This window comes from Schistocerca cancellata, chromosome 4, assembly GCF_023864275.1.
Source record: "Schistocerca cancellata isolate TAMUIC-IGC-003103 chromosome 4, iqSchCanc2.1, whole genome shotgun sequence".
Lineage (NCBI taxonomy): Eukaryota > Metazoa > Arthropoda > Insecta > Orthoptera > Acrididae > Schistocerca > Schistocerca cancellata.
Window position 1 is genome coordinate 809,780,101 of NC_064629.1, and position 12,700 is coordinate 809,792,800.

At 40.4% G+C, this 12,700-nt stretch overlaps 1 pseudogene; it reads right to left on the bottom strand.

The window, feature by feature from the left end:
• Positions 1–1,297: 1,297 nt before the first annotated feature.
• On the bottom strand, positions 1,298–1,415 carry LOC126186051 (5S ribosomal RNA; annotated as a pseudogene).
• Between the last annotated feature and the right edge of the window lie 11,285 nt (positions 1,416–12,700).

Sequence of the window (12,700 nt, forward strand, 5' to 3'; positions counted from 1 at the left end):
GCACAATTTTGAATAATAAAATAGAAATGCGGTAAGCTGTTATGAACTGCACACTGAACGCCTGATTTTAGCCAAGCTAGACACAAAGCCAACACCAACTACAGTAGTATAAGTTTATTTACCAGCTCTCTCAGCAGGTAGTGAACAGATTGAATAAATATGCACAGATGGAAAAAAAACACCAAATCATAATTAATGTAGAGTACTGAAAATTCGAAAATACATTTGTGTAAGTAACATATTTAAATGATGAACATTGTAAGATCACAGGTTATAACTTGAAACAACCGAAGGTTGGTGAAAATTTCAGAGGGAGCATTAAGTAACCATTGACTGAGCAGAGGAATGGTATACAGTAGAAGACGAATGGATAGCAAAAATAGTGAAAGCAGCATAAGATCAAATAAGTAAAAACACAAGGCCGAGTAGAAATCTTTGGGTATTACAGGAGGTACTGAATTTAGTTGCTGAAGGGAGAATATATAAAAATGCAGCAAATGAAGCAGGTAATATAGAATATAGATGTCTAAAAAATAAGACTGACACGAACTGCAAAACCGTCTAGCAGGAACGGTTAGAGAACAAATGTAAGCCTATGGAAGCATTTATAACCAGGGTAAAGATAGATACAGCTTATTGGAAAATTAAGGAGCCCTTTGGAGAAAAGAGGACCAGTTGTACAAACATCAAAAGCTCAAATGGAAAACTAGTGCTAAGAAAAGAAAGTGAAAGTTGAATGGTGGAGGGAGCATAAAGATGGGCTGTACGAGGGAAATGAAGTTGAACGTAATGTTATAGAAATGGAAGAGGATATAGATTAAGATGATGTGGGAAATATGATACTGCGAGAATAATTTGACAGTGTACTGAAAGACCAAAGTCGAAACAATGTTCCTGGAGTAGACGACATTCTGTCAGAACTGCTGATGTCTTTGGAAGAGCCAGCCACGAAAAATGTATTCCACCTGTTGTGCAATATGTATGAGATAGGCGAAGTATCCGAAGACGACAAGAAGAATATAATAATTCCAAAGCCATGGAACGCAGGTGCTGACAGATGTGTATATTGCCGATCTGTTAGTTTAATAAGAAAAGCACTCCGTCTTCAGGCCACAAGTGGCCCATCGGGACCATCCGACCGCCGTGTCATTCTCAGTTGAGGATGCGGATAGGAGGGGCGTGTGGTCATCACACCGCGCTTCCGGTCGTTACGGTGGTTTTCTTTGAGCGGAGCCGCTACTGTTCGGTCGAGTAGCTCCTCAATTGACATGACGAGGCTGAGTGCACCCCGAAAAAATGGCAACAGTGCACGGTGGCCTGGATGGTCACCCATCCAAGTGCCGGCCACACCCGACAGTGCTTAACTTCGGTGATCTGACGGGAACCTGTGTATCCACTGCGGCAAGGCCGTTGCCCAGTTTAATAAGATGTGTTTGAAAATACCGACACGAATTATTTACAGAAGAGTGAAAGAAACTGATACAATTCGACCTGGACGACTATCAGTTCGAATTCCGGACAAATGTAGGATCACACGAGGCAATGTTGACCCTGCGACTTCTCGTAGAAAACCGGTTAAGGAAGGCAAACTTACGTTCGTAACTTTTATAGACTTAGAGAAAACTTTTGATAATGTTGACTCGAATACAGTCGTTTGAAATTTTGAAGGTAACAAGGGTGAAAGAGAGGAAGGGAGAGCTTCTTTAGAACTTGTACAGAAGCCAGACGGCAGTTATGTTGGTCGAGGGCTCGGAATGGAAGCACTGATTGAGAAGGGAATGAGACGATTTCGTAGCCTCTTCCCGATATCACTCAATCTGTGCACTGAGCAAGCAGCAGAGGAAACCAAACAAAAATTTGGAGAACGAATTAAAGCTCAGGGACAAGAAATAAAGATTCTGCAGATTGACGACGACAGTGTAATTCTGTCACAGATAGTAATCGACTTGGAAGAGCAGGTGAACGAAATAAACAGTGTCTTGAGAGGAGGACAGGAGATAATCGTCAACAAAACCAAAACAAAGGTAATGAAATGTAGTCGAATTAAATTAGGTGATGCTAGGGAATTAGATTAGGATAAATAGTAGACGAATTTTGCTATTTGGACAGTAAAAGAACTGATGACGGTAGAAGTACAGAGGATATAAAATGTAGACTGGAAATAGCAAGGAAATCATTTCTGAAGAAGAGAGATTTACACGTTAGGAAATCTTTTCTGAAGGTATTGTACTGGATTGCAGACATGTGTGGAAATAAAACGTGGGCAATAAACAGTTCAGAGAAGAAGAGAATAGAAGATTTTTAATTGTGGTCGCACAGAATAAGGCTGAAGGTTATATAGGCAGATCATGTAACTGCTGTGGAAGTACTGAATAGAATTGGAGAGAAAAGAAAATTGTGGCTCAGCTTGGCTAAAAGAAGGGATGAGTTGATAGAACACATTGTGAGACATCAAGTGAACATCGATTTCGTATTGGAAGGAAGTGTGAGGTATAAAGATTGTAGACGAAGGACAAGATATGAATAGAGTAAGCAGGTTCAAAAGGATATAAGCTGAAGCAGTTATTCGGAGATGAAAAAACTTGACCAGGATAAAATAGCATGGGGAGCTGCATCAAAAAAGCTTTCGCGGTGAACACCATAACAATGACAACAACATGACTGATCCCGTCCAGATGTGTCTTCTACGGTGAACGAAATAACGATACAAACAGCAGTATGACAATGACTAAACGAAAGAACCATCAGCAGAATTCTCCTTGTTTGTATGATCCACCGTCACTTAGTTCCCGTACCATTCACAGCTGACGTGGGGATACGGCGCACTCATGTAAAATTCACCACAGAGACGTGTGACGTAATTGCAGTTCACGGTCCACTTGACCCGTACTCGTGCCTGAATCACTATTGACAAGTTTCTCCATGGCAGGTGATATAACAAGGCGGGTTCGACCAGGCAGTGCTGAGGCTCTCTAAGACACGCTTTTATATACTGCTGTTAATATTGTTATTACCTGTGCCGAAACTGCTTCCTATACAGATGTTCTGTTTTACGTTCATTGCCACTGATACAGTCATACATGAACGCCATGCCGCCTTGTTCTTGTTTTGAGTGCCGGACCATAATTCATAAGCAACTAGCTATTCGCTCTACTTCACTGATTGCTTCTCTTGCCTGTAAATTGCATTCTATTAAGGTGCTCCGATTCCAGAAATTTTCAAACCCCTTCCCCAGTCTACAAACAAATCTTGAGTATTTAAAAATTACTATAATGCAGTAATAATGTAAATATATTTAATCTCAATGTAAAAGCTACTAATGACCTTTTGTAGTGAAATTTAACATATAGAAAATCTGAGGCGTTGCATGTATGCTGCGACACGGTTTTATAAGCAATCTCTTGCAATGTATACAAGACGTTGCTTGCGTCTATAGAATACTCTAGACACAAAAAAATTTTTCATTTATCGCGTGTTTCACATAATCTACAATGGAACATTTTAGTTTTTTAGATCAATAGTGACAGTAATTGTATAAATTTTATTTCGTACAGAAACCAAATAGGTTATCACGGTGAAACAGAAGCAACGACCTCCAAAAGTAACTAGAAGATGAAGCATAGGGACCGAAACGAGTTGTGATAAATTAAATAACACTGTAACTGCTATTAAAATTACTACTACTATTAATAATAATAATAATTATTATTATTGTTATAACAATAGTACGAACAAAAAGAAGAAATTTAATTTTATCCATATTTTGCAACTTAAAACGTGACTGTATTCAAAACATTGGAGGTATGAATTAAACAAAGCCTTCAGTCACAACTTTTTCGTGTTTATTAACTACACGATGCATTTCGGACCCTGAGGGTCCATCGTCAGATGTAATTTGTCTTAATACATGTTTTATTTCTTCTCCTGAATGAGGTGAAATGCACATTCCTGTCACGAAATGGTGTAATGTTAGGTTATGAATTTCGTAAGTCGAACGCGGAAAATCTATGTAAAATAGTGGAAAATGAACAGTGTAAACTTACCGCATCATCCAAGGAAAGCATTTTTAACGTTTTAGTACCGGCAAACGTTCTTTTCTCCGTCGTTTTAGAACATGTCACTTCATTCAGGATGTATATTTGCACACACATGTTTATAAACACTTCACAGATGTTTTTGTACATGGTGTTGTCAAAGATGAATTTATTCGTAATGCTAAAGTTACAACTATTAAACAATTGACATGTACAAAAAACAACTTTAGAATAGGTCTTTAAAATTACTGAAATAACTATGGCTTGCGAGATCTGTTTGTTCGTTTAACATAGATTCTGGTTTTTTGATTTTGTGGAGGTATATCTCCAGTTGTTCTGACAGACTTAGGGTCTTACCATTGGCTTCGTTGTGTAGTACTACTAAATTGATTTCTACACTGTTTCGTTTCCAATATATGTTGTGCAATGACTGATTTTTCGAAATTCTTGAGCCTGAAAGCATTTACATGTTCTTGAAAACGGGTCTTGAAGTTTCTGCCTGTTTTCCCTATATAGTAGGCAGGACAACTGGGCATGATACATTGTACACCCCGCTATTGTTGTATGTTTGTGTAACTGATTTTACGTTATGGATGAGTAGGTTCCTAACTTGTTATTGGTTGAGAATGCAACTGTTACATTTGTTTTTCTGAAAAGGTTGGCGTTTTTCTGTGATATGGGGCTCAAGTATGGGATACTGGCAAATATTTTCTCTTCTTTCACAGTGTGTCCATTCGTTGTCTTGCTTTTGTGTATTTGTCTGCTTAAATTGTCAATTTGTTTTGGCTGTGTAGACATTGTTTATGGCAATGCTCTTTATTGTATCTATCTCATTCTTGACAGTGTTTTCTTCTGAATCGGGGGAGTGTACTCTGTGTAGCATGAGCCTAAATGTAGCATGTTTTTGTGTGGTGGGATGGCATGATGAGTTGTCCAGTGTTATGTCTGTGTATATGCGTTTTCTGTGTATGCTGAACTTGTGTTTTTGTTGTTGATGGCTGATTTTAAGATCCAGGAAGTTTATGATTTTGTTGTCCTCATGTTCTATTGTGAATTTTATGTTTTGTGGAAAGAACTGAATACTGCTAGTAGTTCTTCGAGCTCATCTTTTGTTCCATCAAATAGCAGCAAGGTGTCATCAACATATCTCCAGTTATATACTATTTTACATTTGAGTCTATTGTCTTCATTAAAGAACTTACTTTCCTGATGATTGAGAAAAATGTCTGCTAGAAAACTTGAAATGCTACTGACCATGGCAAGACCCTCATTCTGTTGGTAAACTTTCCCATTAAATGTAAAGTAATTGTGAGACAATACTGCCGGCCGCGGTGGTCTCGCGGTTCTAGGCGCTCAGTCCGGAGCCGCGCGACTGCTACGGTCGCAGGTTCGAATCCTGCCTCGGGCATGGATGTGTGTGATGTCCTTAGGTCAGTTAGGTTTAAGTAGTTCTAAGTTCTAGGGGACTGATGACCACAGCAGTTGAGTCCCATAGTGCTCAGAGCCATTTGAACCATTTGAGACAATATTAGCTGCAACATGTCCTTGATTTCTGATATTTCTGCAATTGACAATTGTTTATGTTTTATTAAGTCTTCAAAGATTATTTCTTTTGTTTCTTCAGTTGGTACATTTGTAAATAGGTTAGTTACATCAAAAGAGGCAACCTGCACCTGGAGGAATATTTATGTCCTTAATTTTAGTTGCTACTTCATTTGTGTTCTTTAGTTAGTATGATTTATCAAATGTAAAGTATTGTTTCAGAATTTCATTCAGTAATTGGGAGACTTTCGAAGAAGGTGTGTTTTTAGAATTAAAAATGAGTCTTAATGAAACATGGGGTTTATGGGTCTTAGGTTGAGCTATTAATCTTGGGGCTGTGGGGTTCATTAAAATGCATGTTTTTCCGAAATGCATCCTGTAGTTAATAAAACACAAAAATGTTGTGACTGAAGGCGTTGTTTAATTCATACCTCCAAAAAGAAGAAACACACTTCTGTTGAGTGCAACACTTAGTGTTCATTCAGTTCTAGCATGCTGCATTGTTTACATGCTCTTGTATTCTTCAAAGAGTGAGAAATATATATATACTGAGCTCATTTATTCACTTATCTTATCATTGAATTAATACTTCGAAAAGCAATGGAAAAGGGCCACTAAGTTGTTAATTATTCTTTGCGTATTTTATTCGGAACACAAAGAAAATTTCTTATTGATCTGCCGTCTGAACTATCACTGATTACGCGTATTAGTAATATTAAAGTACCTGGTATTCATATGTAATTTTAAGTGTCGTCTATAATTGATTATTTCGGAGTTGTTTTTCCACTTTGCGTTGAAACATCGTTAAAAGCGTTCGTGGTTGATAATTGATTCTCGTACATATTCATTCAAGGAGAAAGAAAAAAATTTGATGATTATTTGCACAAAACGCCAACGGCCTTGCCGCAGTAATAACACCGTTTCCCGTCAGGTTACCGAAGATAAGCGCTGTTGGGCTTGGCTAGCAGTTGGAGGGGTCACCGTCCGAGTCTGCCGAGCGTTGTTGCAAGCTGCATTCAGCCCTTGTGAGGTCAATTGAGGTGCTGCTTAGTTGAGCAGTAACTGTTCCGGTCACGAAAGCTGACAACGGCCCGGGAAAGCGGTGTGCTGCTGATCACATGCCCCTCCAGATCTATATCCAGTGACGGCTATCGGCTGAGGATGACACGGTACCATTCGGACGGTGTTTAGTTTCTTATTTACAAAAAAAGTATGTATTGGAAATTAGTATCTAGGATATAATTACGGCAAATACCGATGACATAAAATCATATTTAACCCTTTAAGTGACAGAATGTTTCCCCAACATAACAATGAAATACACGATTATACAAACTCTTTGGGAATAGAAATTAATAAAACGGCTCAATTTATTACGTATTATGAGATGGAACTTTCTATATCAATGGATCGCGACATCAAAATTGTACATCGTACTTGCGCTGTTAAATATTCTTTCCATTCATTTATTTTAGAATGTTTTTACAGCAACTTTCGTCAAACTAGTCTATCATCGATGACAAATACAACAACTACCGTAAAACGTAATAAACATGAACTGTTACTTCATTACATGGTAAGACTGAAACACTGCTTTACAGAGAGAATAGGTGATGAACGGTTCTGTTTTCTTCATTTAAAGAAGAATTTCGCAGCGTATAACTAGTAAAATTTGATGTAAACGGGAACTGAATTAATGGCAATTTATGTGTTCATTTGCTCGGCACGGAATAAAACTTTCTATAACTATGGTTAGAAACGACTTCCGCTTTGATTTTATACTTCGCAAAGTGCGAAAGAATTCAACTTCCCGTTTTAGATTCCTGAATAGCTAAATTCTAGCTGAGCACAAAACCATCTTCGAGTGCCTCAAATATCATCACACATATATTCGTATCGTTACTCACTTATTTGCTGATGTCTCAAGGACTGCAGTGCTGGCTTTTTTAAATGTTAAGATTCTATTCGAAACAAACAGACATTGAAAATGTGTACGTTGAACCATTCCTATTTCAAGCCGCTGTGGCGCTTAACTTCTTCATATCAAAACAAATTTCTACTTGAATGAAAAAAATTAAATTCATATTTTGCAACCAGTAATGGAGTGTTACAGAAAACATAAGGTCAAATCTAAGATGTGTTATACCTGACAGGTCCATTTAGGTATGTCGGATATTTGCGCCAATACGTATTTGAGAGACTGAACATTTACAACACTTCATTTAATAAAAAATTTTTTTTAAAATTTTAACAATACGTTGATAGGATTCACATGATTAAAAATTAAAAATGCATGGTAGCATGCATTTAAATAATTGTATATGAAACAATATGCACTTATCCATGAAATTATTGGAAACAGTTTATTCTCTTGTTTAGACACAGATGAACATCGCACTGACTACGCATAAATATTAGCTTACAGTTTGGTTTTCTACGCCTTTGCCTTGTGTCTGTAACATGGTCCCCATGACGTACATCAGTTCGAGTAGCCTTATCTTGAACCGGTATACTGGCTGAAGAAGTACCTCTGTTTTTATTTGCCATAGCTTTTCTCTGCTTGCCAGTGCCTCTGTTATTCTGGATTTCAGTTCTACGAGATTATCTTGTTTATTATGGGGAATTCTGCAATTGTCATAGCCCATGTCTGCAGATGGCACAGAATCACCGAAATCTCCATTTCCATGTCACGAAACATAAAACCTCGGGGATCCATCGCTAGTAAAATAAAATATTCACAGTAGTAGCAGCTCATTAGGATTTCCACGTTGTAATGACAGTGAGGTGTAATCAGTTAAAAAAGTGTTGCGGTCGGATGTTCATATGAATTATTGGGAACTTGTAGTAAATTAAAGTTTATATACAAAAATAATGAATACCTTTAGTCAATGAAGTATTCTGGTGCTACAGATGAACGAAAATATTTGCCTTAACTTCACTTGCTTTCATCTCTTGCAAGAGAGCATAAAGTAACAAAAACGCCTAATTGTGGGTATTTTACACTAACAGACTTTTCAAATTCACTGGCACGTGCAACTAGTACATAAAAGGAAAATGTGATCTGCGTCACGTCACAGATATTATAGAACAAACAAATAATTTTCAGAACTAAACTTACCTCTATACTGTATTTAGCTGTAATGGTCCAAACAATAAGGATAACTTCTCGTGTGTGTGTGTGTGTGTGTGTGTGTGTGTGTGTATGTGTATATCTGAGAGAGGAAGAGAGAGAGAGGGAGAGAGGGAGAGAGAGAGAGAGAGAGAGAGAAAGAAAGAGAGTGAGAGAGAGACAGACATACCGTCACTAGCACTCAAAACAATTAACTTTTCATTTATTAGCGACAATTTGTTATGATGTGAATTCGTGACGTTCAGCGTGAGGGGAGTAGATTTATATATCCAGAACCGAGACCTGACAGTTGTTTGTCACGTCAGCCTTTCAGTAAATCGATCATTAACGTACGCCTACTACTGGTCTGTAGTAGGCGTGAAGTCAGGGAAAGGCTTTGATAGCTGGTGTGTTGGAGAGAAAGCCCCTGTCGCTACAAATGTTAGTGTACTTGAACATGTCACGTGTCATCAACCCTGACCTGATGTCAGTGTGTGTTATCGCGGCCAGACCGTGTGTGATCGATGCATGGGAGCCTCAGTCTCAGAGGTCGTGTCGCCACTGGATCAGCTACATATCTACATATATACTCCGCTAGTCACCAAGCGGTGTGTGGCGGAGGGCACAATTCGCGCCAAAGTCATATTCCCTCCCCCGTGTGTTCCGCTCGCGGATCGCGCTAGGGAAAAACAACTGTCTGAACGCCTCAGTATGAGCTCTTATTTCCCTTATCTTTGAATGGTGATCATTGCGCGATTTGAAAGTTGGTGTTAATAATATATGCTCTACATCCTCGGTGAAGATCGGATTTCGGAATTTAGTGAGCAGCCCCTTCCGTTTAGCGCGCCGTCTATCTGCAACGGTGTCCCACTTCAAACTTTCTATGAGATTTGTAACGCTCTCGAGATGGCTAAATGTACCAGTGACGAATCTTTCCGCTCTTCTTTGGACCTCTCTTGAATCAGACCCAACTGGTAAGGGTCCCATGCAGACGAACAATACTCCTAGACTGGACGAACTAACGTATTGTAAGCTATTTCCTTTGTTGAAGGACTGCATCGCTTCAGGATTCTACCAATAAACCGCAATCTAGAGTTCGCCTTACCCGTTACTTGTGTAGCCGGCCGCGGTGGCCGAGCTATTCTACGCGCTTCAGTCCGGAACCGCGCTGCTGCTACGGTCGCAGGTTCCAATCCTGCCTCGGTCATTGATGTGTGTGATGCCCTTAGGTTAGTCAGGTTTAAGTAGTTCTAAGTCTAGGGGACTGATGACTTCAGACGTTAAGTTCCATATTGCTCAGAGCCATTTGAATCATTTTTTTTCGTTACTTGTGTAATCTGACCATTCCATCTGAGATCACTTCGAATAGTCACACCCAGATACTTGACGGACGTTACCACTTCCAAAGACTGGGCCTTTATTTTGTACTCGTACATTAATGGGAATTTTCACCTTGTTATACGCAGTAGTTTACATTTACTAATATTGAGAGATAACTGCCAGTCATTACACTACGCATTTATTTTCTGCAATTCCACATTGATTTGTTGACAACTTTCGTGTGATACTACTTTCCTGTAGACTTCAGCATCATCGGCAAACAGTCTCAGACCACTGTCAATACCATCAACCACATCGTTTATGTAAATCGTAAAAAGCAGAGGACCTATTACGCTGCCCTGTGGCACACCTGAAGTTTCGCTTGTTTCTGTTGAAGTCACCCCGTTCAGGACGACATACTGCTCCCTGTCTGTTAGAAAACTTTCTATCCAACCGCATATGACATCGGACATACCGTAAGCGCGCACTTTTTGTAACAAGCGACAGTGTGGAACTTAGTCGGACGCCTTTCGAAAGTCGAGAATTATGGCATCAACCTGGGAGCCGGTATCTAGAGCTTGTTATGTATCATGCACCAAGAGGGCCAGCTGTGTCACCCATGACCGCAGTTTCCTAAAACCGTGCTGGTTTCTGCAGATGACCGTCTCAGAGTCTTGTTAAGAGTGCACCGTGAGTACCTTAAATCGCACAAAACAACTGTCGCCAGAGTCAGCTATTACAGATAACATGCTGATGAGTGGGTAGCAGTAGATATCGCGAAATCTAACTGAGGATAGACGGGTCTCAGTGCAGTAGCCAGTTCAGTGCTGGACACGTGGTGGGTAGCCGATACGTCTAGAAGAGTGGTCGTCAAGAGCCAACACTGACTTTGAGTGGTGGCACCTAGGGCCGCACCTGTATCTGTCTTATTATTAATTGGTAGCTTACATAAATTAATATGTCATATAGACTAGCTGTAGTGAGGGAGCGGTAAGTTAGTCGCCAGCCCCCAACTACTGATCGTTAAAAGTCGGCACCATTCGGAACACACTGTGTCGGTCGTTCTCTGTTTCCGATTGCTGCCATCCTCAGTGACCACAATGTTGTGACACTGTTGTTGCCTGACGAAGTGTTGTTGTGTTGCCTGTGTGAGCGTATGATTAATTGACCAATAACAACTCAAAAATGGTTCAAATGGCTCTAAGCACTATGAGACTCAACATCTGAGGTCATCAGTCTCCTAGACTTAGAACTACTTAAACCTAACTAACCTAAGAACATCACACACATCTATGCCCGAGGCAGGATACGAACCTGCGACCGTAGCAGCAGCGCGGTTCCGGACTGAAGCACCTAGAACCGCACGACCACAGCGGCCGGCACCAGTAACAGCGTCTGTAGTTATATTTAAATGCGTTATGCAATGTCAGAGATCATCACAAATGTCTACTAAATGTTTTCAGTGCCATTTTTCTTCTACTCGTTGCGTTGTATTACAACAACCTAAATCTCATTTCATATTCCTTGCTACAAATATTTATGGCATGTGAAGGTGCCTGTCTCTACGAGGTGCATTCAAGTTCTAAGGCTTCCGATTTTTTTTCTCCGGGCTGGAAAGAGATAGAAACATGCGCATTGTTTTAAAATGAGGCCACGTTCATTGTCAATCGTCCCAGAGATGGCAGCACCGTACGGCAGATGGAATTTTACCGCCAGCGGCGAGAATGAGAACTGTTTTAAATACTTAAAATGGCGACGTTTTCCTTACTTGAACAGCGTGCAATCATTCGTTTTCTGAATTTGCGTGGTGTGAAACCAATTGAAATTCATCGACAGTTGAAGGAGACATGTGGTGATGGAGTTATGGATGTGTCGAAAGTGCGTTCGTGGGTGCGACAGTTTAATGAAGGCAGAACATCGTGTGACAACAAAGCGAAACAACCTCGGGCTCGCACAAGCCGGTCTGACGACATGATCGAGAAAGTGGAGAGAACTGTTTTGGGGGATCGCCGAATGACTGTTGAACAGATCGCCTCCAGAGTTGGCATTTCTGTGGGTTCTGTGCACACAATCCTGCATGACGACCTGAAAATGCGAAAAGTGTCATCCAGGTCGGTGCCACGAATGCTGACGGATGAGCACACGGCTGCCCGTGTGGCATGTTGCCAAGCAATGTTGACGCGCAACGACAGCATGAATGGGACTTTCTTTTCGTCGATTGTGACAATGGATGAGACGTGGATGCCATTTTTCAATCCAGAAACAAAGCGCCAGTCAGCTCAATGGAAGCACACAGATTCACCGCCACCAAAAAAATTTCGGGTAACCGCCAGTGCTGAAAAAATGATGGTGTCCATGTTCTGGGACAGCGAGGGCGTAATCCTTACCCATTGCGTTCCAAAGGGCACTACGGTAACAGGTGCATCCTACGAAAATGTTTTGAAGAACAAATTCCTTCCTGCACTGCAACAAAAACGTCCGGGAAGGGCTGCACGTGTGCTGTTTCACCAAGACAACGCACCCGCACATCGAGCTAACGTTACGCAACAGTTTCTTCGTGATAACAACTTTGAAGTGATTCCTCACGCTCCCTACTCACCTGACCTGGCTCCTAGTGACTTTTGGCTTTTTCCAACAATGAAAGACACTCTCCGTGGCCGCACATTCACCAGCCGTGCTGCTATTGCCTCAGCGA